Below are 15,656 nucleotides of genomic sequence, written 5' to 3'. Positions count from 1 at the left end.
GAGGTTGCTGACAGCGTAGCGCAGTGTAAGAATCCTGCCTTGCAGACATCCTGGTGAAAAAGATACTCTGTTTTCTTTATGGCAACTTACTTGATTGTCAGTTACTGTTAACGCCTTATCTCCTAGAGTGAATTGTATCTGGAATCTATTAAACTATTTTTAAAGTAATTCAATTACTTATACATGGGACAATAGATTACATCCAGGCCCAGCATAATGCCCAAGCAACTACCACTGCAAGTTGAGAGATCTGGGACTGCTAGACATGAACTGAGCAAACTGACTGTCCTAGAAAAGCTATAATGGATACCCTTCCTTAAATATGACAAAGATTTCTATCAACTATATTTCAATGAAAACTCAAAACTAAAATAGCCAAATCATATTGTTGGAAGAAATTTAAGTTCTTAGGAAATTATGAATGCCTGTATCATAACTCAACAGAACTATTCAACAATAAATATTTTAAATGTTTGGGGCAATCCCATGAGAGGACAATAATTTATTAATTATTAAGTTTCAAGGGTTTGTAATTATTGTGTGATCCAAATTACAGTGTTGATATTTCATGAATAATGCCTTGTTAAGCATAGCCAATTAATCAAACAATAGTTAGGAGGAAGAGATTCATTTAGAATGTTCATTGGCCATATTTTTTTTTTTTTTTTTTGACAGGCAGAGTGGACAGTGAGAGAGACAGAGAGAAAGGTCTTCCTTTTTGCCGTTGGTTCACCCTCCAATGGCCGCCGCGACCGGCGCGCTGTGGCCAGCGCACCGTGCTGATCCAATGGCAGGAGCCAGGTGCTTCTCCTGGTCTCCTATGGGGTGCAGGGCCCAAGCACTTGGGCCATACTCCACTGCACTCCCTGGCCACAGCAGAGAGCTGGTCATTGGCCATAATTAATTTTGGTACCTTATTATAGCTCAGGAAGGAATTTTTCAAGATTTCCTTGACTTAAGGTCTGCAAGTAATACGGTCACTGAAGCATGTTTGATATTTAGATCTCATCTTAGAAAGCATAAATGGGTAATAAAGTCTGTTTCAATGTTGACTTAATAACCATGGTATAAGAATAAAAACAAATGAAACTGACTATTATTCCAATTATGAATCTATAGTACTTGCATTATCAGCTGCAAAGACAAAAATTGAAATGTCCACTATTTACATATAACTGTACAAATGGATATTCCCCAACTTCAACCTCTATATAATGAACATTAGATTCTGTTAAGTTATAGCTGTAAAAAAAAAACTGCACATTTATAGCATGTTTATTTTCATTGAGCTAAATAGTCACAATAATGTAAGAGTGTGAAAAGAATTATCAACTAATATAGTTTAAACTACTTGTGTTTTGTAGGAGTTATAAAAATGTCTTCCTTGCACTGAATTGTCAATAGTAAAAAGGTTCACCTTTGCTTCTTACAAAATTCCAGAAAGTTTTTGACAATCAAATACCTAATTTTTTAAAAGTTTATTTATTAATTTATTTGAAGGGCGGTAAAAGAGGCGGGAGGGAAGGTATCTTACATCCAATTATTCTTTTCACAATGCTTGCAACAGCTAAGGCTGGGCCAGGCCAAGCCTAGGAGCCAGGAACTCCATCTGGATTGCTACATGGGTGGCAAGAACTGAACAACTTGAGCCATCATCTGCTGCTTACTAGGATTGTATTAGCAGGAAGTCGGAGTGGGGGAACTGTAGCCAAGACTCGAGCCAGACTCTGATATGGCATGCAGGCATTCAGAGTGGCAGCTTAACCTGCTGCACCACTACGCCCACCCCTTATTTTTAATTTTGTAAGTTGCATTAATGGATACCTAAACTTGAATTTACAGACATTACATTTGTAAGTTAATCACCCATCTACCTGGCTATTCTGTTTATTCAGTGCCAAATGTTTAGATGCTTACAAATATTGATTTCCTTTTAGAAAAGCTATAATTATGATGGTTGGAAAAGCGTATGTTTATTGAATTGTATTTCAATATGCTTGGCGTTGGTGCAAATATTTGCAACTTGAAGAGTAAAATGAGGGGATTTCCTCACCACAGAGGCTAGTTTGAATATGTAAAACTAATTGGATTTAAAAGCCTCTGCATTGTAGCAAACCTTGTTGATTTGCTTTTCTAAAAGCGAAATAGCATTTTAGAGATGATATTTTGAAACAGCAGTACAATATGCATAATTTCATTTTAATATAACAAATTGTTTATGAAATAAATTTGTGATATACTGTGTGCTGACTCTGAAGAACACTTCTTATTTTCCATTCTTCTCCATCACCTCCCCTGTGACTGTTTTTGGAAATAAAATTGCCACTGACAATGCTCTCTTGACCTTTTCTAACAGTCAGCATTTATCCTCCAAGGTGGGTGGAAGAGGGAGAGAAGCTGAACCAGACACTGACATTGTCCTCACCTCTCAGTCTGAGATGCTTTAATGTTGCCTTTCACATAGGTTCCTTACAGAAAGTTAACAGTTAAAATTGCATACGTGAACGAAAAATAGCATTTAGTTTTGTGACCTCGGGACTTAATAATTTCTATGTAAATGGTTTTTTTCCTCTTACAGCAGAATTTTACATTTATGTTTCCAAAGATACACAAATAATTCCTTAGAATCCTTCTTAAAGTAACACAGATATCACATTTACTTTTCATATACAGAGGTAAACAAGGATCAACATTTACTAATGCGAATGTTGCTAGGACAGTGCAATAAAAATGTTTTCCTTGGGGTGGGCATTTGGTGTAGTGGGTGAGCTGCCACTTGGGCAGCCTGCATCCCATACTGCAGTGCATCGTTGAGTCCTGGCTCCTTGGCTTCCTGCTAATGCACACACTGGATGAGCAGCAAGTGATGGCTCAAGTACTTGGGTCCCTGCCACCTACATGGGGGACCTATGTGGAGTTCCAGGCTTCTGTCTTCCACATGATTCAGAACAATGTACTGTTGCAGGCATTTGGATAGTGAATCAGAGGAGGGAAGATCTCTCTGCCTCTCTCTCAGTCCACCTTTCAAATAATATAAAATATTTTAAAACTGTCTTATATTTTCCTTATGTAAAAATATTCTATTTTCAATTTTCAGGAAGCACCCAGGGGGAACATTTTGTGATATGCATAACTTTGCTATGCATAGCCAGGTCATAGCCTTGGCTCAAGTTTCCCCCTGTTCATATTTTCTAGTTTAAGAAGATTGTCTTCCATTGTGGTCTCCCAGTAATCCAAAAATGAGGCTGCCCAACAGGCAGTAGATGTCTGTGATGATAGTCTTAATTTAGTGCATCTTTGAAACATTTCTGTAACACTCTGTAATTGCAGTGCCCCCCCCCCCTTGTATTCCACTCGCAACAGCTGCTCCTCCTCCACTCTGCCTACCCTCTTGCCCAGCAGTTGTGAAGTATCCATTCTGATCCTGTGGACTGGCATGATTCATATTTCTTCTTACTGGGGAAGAGGGTGTATTTACATTATTCTCACCTCGGGAACTTCTGGAGAAAGTCATTACCCACTGCTCCCTGAAGGGAAAACATTTATTTTTGTAGTCATCCTAGATTTGATTACTTACTATTATAATTTCCTCATAGATGGCAGTGTCTCAAGGAAGGGTCTGCTTTTTCTAATATGCATAGCGGCACCGATTGTGCTAGGTATGGGAATAGACTTCCCTAATATGTTCTTTGTCATTTTGTATATTTATCACAGAGGAAAAAAACTGTTATGTGCAATGAGGTCCTTGGAGAGGCCCCAGATCTATAAAGTTAGCACACAAGTTCCAGTACCTTGTACCTTATGTTAAATATTCTCATATTTTTTAACTTTCTCTATAGCATGGTTTCCAATCCTTTCAACTACTTAGCAATCTTTCTCTCAATGACTTCTGTGAGAAGCCATTGAATTGCATACTGGAAATATCTGATTCTTTAATTTTATATCTTGTATGATTTGTTTACTGTTCGGATAACTCATGTTCACTTACCTGAGGGACTAGAATTTGTAGTATTCAAGTGTGACTTTCTCTTGCACTGAAATGAAGAAAATTTTCAAAAAAGAAATTAGGCACAATTAAGTATTCTTAATAGCTATAGTTGCTTAAATTTCTAATGATACATATACTATTGTAAGGTTGTCTACTTCTTAGAATCTTCAAAAATATATATTATTTGGTGAAATGATTCCCACTTATTTTTAAATTAAGATTATACCTAGTCTAAGCACTCCTGAAATGTGATAAAAATACATCGGAGGATGACAAAGGATATGGTTTTCTGCCCAAGCCTATAGGGATCTTTGCCATGCTTCTCCCATAGTGCTTTCTGCCTGGAGATGAATCTACCTCCAGCCAATTAAGCAACCCAACTAGGTGATTTGGACTGGTTGGAAGGGATAGAACATACCCAGAGGTCTGCAGAACTCACCCACTGAAGAATTCTCTAAGTCAGATGGAAATGCTATGTTTATTTGAGACCAGAAAGTATATTCATCATAAACTACCAAGATGAGTTTCCACAAAGCCTTCTCTTGAGCTGTGTAGAGTTCTGCTTCTGTCTCATGAAGTATGTGACTTTAGGTAGACAGATAGATGAAAGATGGTAAATAGATAGCTGATAGAAAGATGGATGAATGGATGGATGGATGGATAGATCCATGGACATTGCAATACTTTATTTTAAATTGCTACATGCCAATGCTTTTCCTCCACCCTAGCCAAAACTCAGGTCCCCTTAACTGCACTTCTGTTTCACCTTGAAGCTTCTTCCTGGCATTGTTTAGATTAAGTATCATGTTATTTAAAAAATACTAACAATAATTGTACATATGAGCTGCAGTATGACATTTCAATACATGTTTAAAATATGTACTGATAAAAATGAAATAATCAACATTACCCCTTCTTTGGCCTTATTTTATGATGTGAGGCTTGCATATTTTCCTTCTGTTTGTTCTTACAATAATCTCTCCACTATTCTGTGTAACACTAGGAGCTTACTGATTTAGTGTGCACTGTCCAAATTCCCTCATTCCTCCCATCCCCCTCCCAGCCTCTAGTAATCATCATTATGTGTTGAGATTGCAAATGTTTTAGGGAATACATACTGTATTTGTGTTTGTGTCTAGCTTATTTCATTTAACATGATGTCCCCAGTTACATTCATTTTGCTGCAAATAGCAGCATGCCATTCTTTCTTATGGATAAATAATATTCCATTGTGTGTGTGTTTGTATGTATATGTGTGTGTATCACATATTTTTCCCATTCTTCTGATGACAGACACTTTGGTTGTTGCTATCCCTTGGTTACTGTGAACATTGCTGTCATACATGGTGGAGTAGTTATCTCTTTGAAATAATGATTCATATCTTTTGGATATATACCCAGTAGTGGAATTGCTGGATCATACGGGAGTCCTGTTTCCAGTTTTCACAGAAGTATCCATGCTGATTTCCACACTGGCTGTACCAATTTATATTCCCACCAGCATATAACAGCTCTCTTTTCTCTACATCCTCACCAGCATTTGTTACTTTGTCTTTTTGATAATAGCTATTCTGATGGATGAGGTGATATCTCATTGTGGTTTTGATTCGTACTTCTCTGACAGATAGGGAGATTAGCATGTTTTTCATATTTGTTGAGCATTTCTATTTCTTCTTTTAGGTCCCTCTGGGTTGGTTGGATTTTGTTGTGGCTGTTGTTAAATTTGTTAACTATTTTGATCTATTAGTTTTTGTGATCTATTCTGCTTATTAGATAAGTTAGATAAGTAGCTTTGTTACATAAGTAGCTCCCATTCTATTAGATGTCTCTTCAGTCTATTGAATGATTTCTTTGCTGTGCAGAGGAAGCTTCCGAGTTTGATATAAACTATTCATCTAGCTTTGCTTGTGTTGCTGTGTTTTTGGGATCTTTTCCAATAAGTCATTGCTTATGTTTCTAAGTGTTTCTCCTAGGTTTTCTTCCAGCCATGTCATAATTTCAGGATTTATAGGTCTTTGATCCATCTGTAGTTGATTTTTTAATATGGTGATAGATAAGGATCTAAACTTCATTTCTCTAAATATGTGCATTTGGTTTTTCCAACACCACTTACTGAGAAGACTATCCATTCTCCAAAGCATATTTTTGGCACCTCTGTAAAAAAAATCAGTTGGCTATACGTACATGGATTGATTTCTTGGTTCTATATTCTGTTCCATTGGCCTACGTAATGGTTTTTATGCTGGTATCATGCTGTTTTTATTACTGCAGCTTTGTAGCATGCTCTGAAATCATGTAGTGTGGTGCCTCCAGGTTGACCGTCTTGTTCAGCATTGTATTGGCTATTCTGGTTTTATTTTCCTGGTCCTTTATGAATCTTTCTAATTTTGTAAAGAATGTTATTGGTATTTTGATAGGAATTGCATTTAATCTGTAGGTGATTGAGATAATATGGATATTTTAATAATATTAGCACTTTATACTCCATTAATAAGGAATATCTTTCCATTTCATTTGTAGTTTTTGATAACTTTTTCATCAGTGTTTTATAAATTTCATTGTAGAGTACTTTCACTTATTTTGTTAATTAAATTTATTCTTGAATATTTGTAGGTGTTTGTTCTTCCCAGCTTTCATGCCCTTTATTTCTCTTCTCTAATTGCACTTGCTAATACTTCCAATACAATCTGAATAAAAGTGGTAAAAGTGGACATCATTGTTTTGTTCCAGGTTGGAGAAGAAATGCTTTCAGCTTTTCAACTATGCAGTATGCTATTGGCTGTGTGTTTGTCATATTTACCTTTATATTTTTGAGGTATGTTGCTTATGTGCCAAATTTGTTGAGTTTTTAGCATGAAGGATTATTGAAACTTAGCAAATGCTTTTTTAGCATTCTACTGAGATAATAATATGATTTTTGTTTTTAAGTCTGCTAATGTGATTTATAACATTTATTGATTTGCAAATGTTGAACTATCCCTGCATCCCAGGGATAAATCTCATTTGATCATGATGTATGATCATTTTGTTGTAGTGTTGGATTTGGTTTGTTAATATCTTGTTAAGAGTTTTTGAATTTATGTTCATCAAGGATATTAACTTGTAATTTTCTCTTTATGTTTTGACTTTTGTCTGCTTTTGGTGTCAGAGTAATGGTGGCCTCATGAAGAGTTTTTCAGAGTTCCATCCTTTTCAGTGTTTTTGGAATAGTTTGAGAAGTACTGAAGTCATTTCCTCTTTAAATGTTTTATAGAATTCAGTTGTAAAGCCATCAGATCCTGGATTTTTTCTTACAGAAAGTCTAAAAGGACCCATAACAAGTAACGAGATTAAGCAGTCATTAAGTCTTCCCTCAATTACTGCTTCAATCTTGTAACTTGTTATGGTTCCTTTTAGATTTTCTGTATCTCCTGATTTATTCTTGGTGTAGGCTGTATGTATTCAGGAATTTATCCATTTTTGAGGTTTTCCAATTTGTTAGCATGTAGTTGTTCATAATAACTTACGAATTTTTGTATTTCTGTGGTATCAGTAATAATGTCTCCCTTTTCATCTCTAATTTTATGCTTTTGAGTTGTTTCTCCTCTTTGTTATTCTACTTAAAAGTTTGTCTTATTTTGCTTATTTTTGAAAAAACTAGTTTTAGTTTTAGTGAATTATTTTAGTTTCATTTATTTCTGCTCTAATCCTCATTATTGTTGTTGTTATTATTATTATCATTATTCTTATTTTGCTTCTTGCTAATTTTAGGTTTGATTTGTTCTAACTTTTCTAAGTCCTTGACATTCATTGTTAGATTATTTATTTGAAATATTTTTAATATATGCAAATATTGCTATAAACTTGTCTGTGGGACTGGTGCTGTAGCACAGCATGTTAACGCCCTGGAATCCCATATGGGTGCCGGTTCTAGTCCCAGCTGCTCCTTTTCCAATCCAGCTTTCTGCTATGGCCTGGGGTAGCAGTAGAAGATGGCCCAGGTCTTTGGGCCCCTGCACCCATAGGGGAAACCCAGAGGAGGCTCCTGGCTCCTGGCTTCAGATTGGCGCAGCTCGGACCGTTGCGGCCATCTGGGGAGTGAACCAGCAGATGGAAGACCTCTCTCTCTCTGTCTCTATCTCTCTCTGTAACTCTGACTTTCAAATAAATAAAATAAATCTTAAAAAAAACTTGTCTGTTAACACTATTTTTTCTGTTTCCCATAGATGTTAATATGCTGTGTTTTCATTTTCATTTGTTTCAAGAAATCTTTATTTCCTTTATACCTTCTTTAGTTATCCATTGGTCATTCAGGAGCATGTTGTTCAATTTCCATGTATTTGTAAATGTTCTATTGTTTTAATTGTTGATTTCTGGTTTTGTTCTTTTATATATTAGAAGCTGCATAGTTTGATTTCAGTTTTTTAAAATTGCTGAGACTTGACTTGGGGCCTAATATATGGTCAGCCCTAGAAAATGTTCCATGTGCTGATGAGAAGAGTGTGTATTATGTAGCTGTTGATTGAAATGTTCTTTAAATGTCCATTAGGTCCATTTGCTCTATTGTTCAGCTCTGATATGTATCTTTTTTTGTTTTTCTGTCTGGATGATCTGTCCATTGATGATAGTGGGGTGCTGAAGTCCTCCACTATTATTGTTTTGAAATCTATCTCTCCCTTTTGGACTAATAATAATTGCTTTCTGTGTTTGGGTGGTTTTGTGTTGGGAGCATAAATGTTAATGATTATATGTTCTTTATTCTCTAAATAACATGTAAATTCCGTCATAATTTTTGATTTAATGTCTTTCTTTTATCTGATAGGAGTATAGCTATATACTATAACTACTTTAACTATGGCTACTCCAGCTCATTTTTTGGTTTCATTCGCATTATTTATGTTTTTTCAACCCTTCAATTTCAACCTATATGTATCATTACATTTTAAGCAACATACAGATGGGTATTATGGGGAATTTCATACATTTATATTCAAGGTTAGTCTTGATAGTTAAGAACTAACTTCTGCCATTTTGTCAGTTGCATTGTTGTGTTTCTTTATGCCTCTCTGATTATTTATCTTTGTGTGTCTGGAAGCTTTCTGTCATGACCAGGTTAGATTCTCTTCTCTTGCTCTTTTGTGCACCTGCTCTGTTAGTGAATGTTGAACTGTCATATGTTTTCATGATGGTTATTATTATCACTTTGCAGCTAATCTAAGATTGCCTTCAGGATTCCTTGTAGGGCTGTTCTGATGGAAATTAATTTTCTCAGTTTTTGGTTGTCGGGGAAAAACTTCTAGTTGGTAACTTCACTAGATGTATTAATCTCAAAAGTTTTTTCTTCCAAGAAGAAAAGGGAAGTCAGCTATTAGTCTAATGGATTTTCCTTTATAGGTAACTCAACCATTTTCCTCTCACTGTCTTCAGCATTCTCTCATTCTTTTTTTTTTGAGGTACATTGGGCTTCCTCTATCTGGGTTTCCATATCCTTTTCAGGATTTGAAGATCTTCCCTCTTATTTCATTCAATAGGTTCTTGATGCTCTTTATTCTTCTCTATCAGGTATCCCTATGATACAAGTATTTGTTGGCTTAATGGTATCCCATGACTCATCGGCTTTCTTCATCCTTTTAAATTCTTTTCTCTTTATTTTTGTCTACCTCTGTTGTTTCAAAAATTTTGTCTTCAAGATAAGAAACTGTGTTTTCCACTTGGCCTCTGATATTGAAGGTGTCAATTGTATTTCTGTTTTTAATGAACGAAATTTTTAAGCTCCAATACTTTGTTTTATTTTTAGTTTTATCTACTTGTTTGAAAGTCAAAGTTAGTGAGAGAGAGAGAGCGAGAGAATCTTCCATCCACTGGTTCATTCCGCAGATGGCCACTACAGCCAGGATTAGACCAGCTTGAAGCCAGGAGTCAAGAGCTTTTTCCAGGTCTCCCACATGGGTAGCAGGGGCCCAAGCATTTGGGCCATACTCCACCGCTTTTCCCAGACCATTGGCAGGGATCTGGATCAGAAGTGGAGCAGCCAGGACATGAATCTGCACCCATATGGGATGCTGACATTGCAGGTGGAGGCTTTACCAGCTATGCCATAACACCAGCCCTAAGTGCAAGTCACTTCAGGGATGGTAACACCAATAGTTACATTCCCAGTGCTGTGGGACATAAATGGGACAGCCCCCAGTTCCCACAGGGCATGCAAATAAAGCTGGGTCTTGTGGCCTGGCCACCCAGCACACTGTGCTTAGAGATGCAGAAGGGGACTTCTGAGGTTGTCTCCTCTGGGCCTCTGATGCTGCTGAGTCCCAGGAAGCAGAGGAGAACTTTGCTAGAACACGCGGAGTGAGTGAGCATGGTGCCAGGGTTACACCCAGCAATCTCACTACTGCAGGAGGTACAAGGGCCAGCTCTCTGCCCTGGACTCTGGGGGTGGAGAGCCTTTAAGTGATGGTGGGTCTGCCTTGCTGTCCTCTAAGACAGAATGGAGGTTAGCTCTGGTTGTGCCACAGAAGCTGAGGTCTGGAGTACGGGGGGCAGGGAGAAGGCAGTAAGAGTTCATTTTTGGGAGCAAAGCAGTCACTCAGACACCAGTCAGCTCTCTAGACTGATTTAAGGCCAGCAAGGACTGTAGAGTTCTATAATTAGGGCTGCTGCTCTGTGGTGATGGTGGGGGTAGAGAGCTTTCTGCTTACCTTTTCCCCCCAAAAAAAATTTGGAGTCCCCCAAGCCAGACAGCTGGGGTAAGAGCTGCAGTGTGCTTTAGTCTTTTCTCTCTGCTGGGTTTTGCACTCTCTCCTCTATTTAGAGTTCCAGTGAATTCTTTACTGAAGTTTTCCCTCCTGGAAATGTGGTCCTTCCTTTTCGTTCTGGTTCTCTGTGGTGGAGGTGAGTGCAGGGCCACTGTATTTGCCCATCTTGGATCTCCTCACTCTGTACTCTAGACATCACATTCTTGCCCGTTTTCCTGAAGTGCCAAGTGCAGAGGAGTTGGGACACAGTGGCTCTGGCTTCGGATGCTGGAGAATGGTCTCTGTAGGATTGCCCCAAAGGCGAGCCTGTCCTGCCACATAATAGTGACTGTGTCTGATGCGAGCCCCTAGTGGAACCAGCTGGGAGGGGCAAGTCCTCGCCTCCATTGACCTTATCCAGTAGGTTTTTAAAATCCACATTAAAGTTAGGCAATAGGTTCTACTAAGCAGCTGAGCAGTTAGCATCTCTGAATTTGTCAAAGGGCAGTTAGATGAGATAGTAGCAGCTGGTTCGGTGGAATTAATTAGCTCCTGAGAACTCGAGCCTAAATTATATCAAAATAGAACACACAGCTGATGAAGAAAGGTGCATGATGGATGTCTCCTTATCTGTAGATGTGCAAATACTGAGAGACTGGAAGAACTCTCTGAAGGATGACTTGGTCCTGTTACACTTGCTGGGAGGCAACTCAGATATTATCAAGAAAAGAAATGGAACCAAGGTGCAGTCAAGTAGCTAACCATCTATTATTTCACATTGGGAAGCTGAAAATAGCTAAATAGTTGCTCCATCATACAGCAACACTTCAGGGGAAAGTATTGTCATGTGGACTGTAAACCTGAAGACTACTTCAGAGAAAATTGAAATACTAATCTATTAAATTGGCAGCATAAAACACATGCAGCTGAATAGAAATTTTTACACTTTTCAGGAAATGAGCTACAAATACTAACAAAGCATATATGAAAAGGAATTGTTGTTTAGTGACACTAAGCTCTTACCACAATAACATTTTTAAGAAGCGGGGAAAACCTAAGCATTGAAATCCATTGCAAGACCTCACTACCTAGAGAAATCTGCTTTGAGAATGGAGTCGCTTCCTCTGAGCCCTGACATCTTCGTGTTTTCTCATTTGTGGAGAGCATAACGTTCATATGAAGAGAAAATGTTCACATAGAGAAGAAAAAAATTCATAGAAGTCTTGCAGGAGAGGAAACCTATCCGAATAGATTGCAGACCGTGGGTAGAATGTGAAAAAGTAGTAGGGAAAACATTCCACGTTTTCTTCCAACAGTCTCCTTCTCTACTCCATAAATGACAGAAATAGGATTTCACTCAGGTACCAACGTCCCCACCCATAATCCTGCTCCCAGCATGACTCAGAAGAGAAGCCCCACGCTCTGCTAGGAGGGTCAATCCGATTGGTTTACTCCATGGCAGGTGCCACGGTCTCATCCCCTGTATTGGTGGTTAGGTTAGGGGTGTGCCCTGTGAGGCTCCAGTGAAAGCTATGAAAAGGATATCAGAGCTCTGAAAAGACACGTGGGGGCCGGCGCCGTGGCTCAATAGGCTAATCCTCCACCTTGCGGTGCCAGCACACCAGGTTCTAGTCCCAGTCGGGGCGCCGGATTCTTTCCCAGTTGCCCCTCTTCCAGGCCAGCTCTCTGCTGTGGCCAGGGAGTGCAGTGGAGGATGGCCCAAGTGCTTGGGCCCTGCACCCCATGGGAGACCAGGAGAAGTACCTGGCTCCTGCCTTGGGATCAGCGCGGTGCGCCGGCTGCAGCACGCCAGCCGTGGCAGCCATTGGAGGGTGAACCAACGGCAAAAGGAGGACCTTTCTCTCTGTCTCTCTCTCACTGTCTACTCTGCCTGTCAAAAAAAAAAAAAAAAAAAGACACGTGGGAAGAGAGAATGCCCTCTTTTCTTGTCTACAGGCTGTGTTTGGAGCCTTGGCAGCCTTTGGAGGGTTTTGAGGAAGACAGGATTACAAAGACAAAGCTGCCATTCTGAGGAGCAAGCTTGTAGCCTGCTGGTTGAGATAGCTGCACCCCAAATCACGATAGCTGAGTTTGCTTTCCCAGCTCGGCCTCCTGACTCCAGCTCCCTGCTGATTCAGACCTAGGAGGCAGCCATGATGGCTCGGGTAGTCGGGTGCCTGCCACCCACATGAGGGACCTATATTGGAGTTTGCAGAGCCCAGCTTTGTCCTGTCCCAGTCTTGTCTCTTGTGTGTACTTGGGAAATGAACCAGCGGATGGGAGTGCTCTCTCTCTTTCTCCTCCCTGCCCATCTCTGAAATATATAAAACCAATTAAAATTTTTTAAAGAAAAATATAAGAAGTTGATTAAGAGTTTTAGATCAGTGAAAAGTTGGGTCCTCAGTGACTATATTAAGTCTCTGATTCTCCAGGGTCCCTTTACCTTGAACTTTCTTGTTATTAGCTTTTCTCAGTGTTTGAGCCAGTGGTTACCATACTTTGTTGCACACAAGAATCCTCTACAGAGATTCCAAAAACCCCAGTTCGCAGCTCTTACCCCTTTTGCAGTTTGACCAGAATGTTAGGTTGGGAGCCAGATTTCACTTTATTTTAAGGATTCCCAGGGATTCCATTATGCACTTGGGAACAATCTAGCTTGGGCCTTTTTGAAGCATATCTTTCATTTCTATCTAGGTTCTTTCTAACTGAAACAAAATTTAAAAAATATTCTAACTGAAAACATTATCTATGTGAGTAGCTACACTGGATGATAGAACAAACAGCATTTAGAAAATTATAATAGAGTCAGAAATATGTTTAAATGGTTTTTAAAAGGAACTCTAAGTCAGTTACTTAGCAATCAGATTGAACCGTATTCAAATGTAATCAAGTCCCTACTACTCTTGCTAGAGTCGTCTCGCTGATTATTTCCTTTATAAAGTTTTGTATCTCTCAAATAACCTGAAGTTTAATTTATGTAAGATAATTAAAAGTGAGAGACTCCCTTCCATCTTTATTAGATTTGGTCTTCGAAGAATATATCTGCATTATAGAAACAAATGTTGGTTTTTGTTAGACCTAATTTTGAGAATGGAAGGTTAGTTATCTTTACCGCTTGTTACAGATCACCCCAGCAGCACACAACACACACACACACACACACACACACACACACCTTTTTTTAACCCCTGGGGAATATTGGTTTAAGGCCCCCTAACATCTTACCTCCTTGTCTGGTCCATGAATTATAAGTTAAAAAACAATTTACGAAATGATCCCTAGTGACTTATGCTCCATTGCAGGCAAACACAGGTGACAAACCTGACAGCTCTCATGAATCCTGGTGACAGTTCCATGACTCGGCCTCTTTATAAAGGAAGCATCGTCCTCCTTCTGCAAGGCCACCCTTCCTCTTACTTTGATGAAGAGGGTTCGCATCATTTTCTTCTACAGTGAAGATGGCACAGCAAAACATTCTGAAATCCTTTCTGTATCTGAGATGCACAGGGAAGCTGCCTCCTCCTCCTCTGACTCGTTCATCGAGTATTCCCCCCTGGCCCCAGGATCATGCTGAGAATCGCGATGTCCCCAGGCAGTCCAAGTGTGGGTACCTCTGGTGCCCTAAGTCCTGACCATGTCTGTGATCATTCTGCATCATGATCTCATGTGACGGCTGCCGGAGCAAACCTCCAGCTTTCCTGGAGGTCTTGCTGACACTCACTGCTCTTCGAGGCTCATCTCCTCTTCATTGCTCAGTCACTGGACACAAGCCTTTGCTGCCTACTTTCTTTTCCATTAAGATAGAAAAATTGAATGGATAGCATATAGGCAGGTATCCTGGTCTCAGACAGGGAGATAGGCGACTCAGTTTATATAAGAAACAAACCTGGGCCATGCATTTGATGTAATGGTGAAGATGCTGGTCGAGACTCCCACATTCCATATCTGAGTACCTGGATTGCAATCCCAAGTCCAGGTTCCTGCTGATGCGTACCCTGGAAAGCAAGCAGGTGATGGCTCAAGTGCTTGGATCTTTGCCACCCATGTGAGAGACCTGGAGTGAGGTCCAGGCTGTTGACTTTGGCCTGGCTCAGCCCCAATAGTTGTAGACCTTTGGGGAGTGAACCAGCAGATGGAAGATCTCTCCCCTTCCTCCCCACCCCCCAACACCACTGCTTTCTTTCAAAGACATAAAAATAAATCAATTAAAAATTTTTGAAACTGATCTACTGACATATGAATGGGTTTTGCATTTCATAGGCCATGTCGATATACAATTTAATTTTATCATGAAGATAATTTAACAGAGAAAATCAGTTACTTTAAACAAAAAACTTAAAAATATACTTCTAGATAGGCAGTGAGAACATAAGCAGAACAGTGCAGACTTTGAAACAAGTATAGAACCAGAAAGTTGTTTCCCTTCCATGCTGAGCTATGGTAACAATTATCTCTGATAAAAACGAATGGGACTTTGACAGGAATAATCAGTGGCTGGGAGAATCTTCGCATCCATCTGAATTGATAGCATTTACCTGATTGAGGGTAGGTACTAATGAAGCACTTCAACCTAATTAAAACTTTGAGCTCTCTTTCCCCACCTCCTTCCCGCCCCACCTTTCCAAACTGACTTGGATTTTTATAGGATTTAATTTGAAAGATGGAAATACAAAGGCAGGTTTTCCTCATCCCTCAGGGCAGGTTAATAATGCATTCACATTCAAATCATCTTTCACATTGATAAAACTGACCTACTTTTTCTTTTAGAGAGAAAGAGCCTTATAAAATATTTTTCACATGAAAATGTTGCATTTTGGTGCCTTTCTTCTTATGTACTATAATTAAACCTGGCATATCACTTCCAAGAGTTAAATGAAGTTTGGTTCATGTTCAGGTCTGGGCTGTTTAATGAGTGAGCATCTCTGCTGCCTGAGACGAGTGTGTTCACTGCTGTG

General features: G+C 39.2%; 1 protein-coding gene across 1 annotated transcript in view; it reads left to right on the top strand.

Moving 5' to 3' along the window:
- The window catches only part of LIN7A (lin-7 homolog A, crumbs cell polarity complex component), a 161,891-nt gene that overhangs the window by 79,565 nt on the left and 66,670 nt on the right, over positions 1–15,656 (top strand). The window lies entirely within an intron of this gene.

This window comes from Oryctolagus cuniculus, chromosome 11 (genome assembly GCF_964237555.1).
Source record: "Oryctolagus cuniculus chromosome 11, mOryCun1.1, whole genome shotgun sequence".
Taxonomy (NCBI): Eukaryota; Metazoa; Chordata; class Mammalia; order Lagomorpha; family Leporidae; genus Oryctolagus; species Oryctolagus cuniculus.
This window is presented reverse-complemented; position numbering and strand designations above follow the sequence as displayed.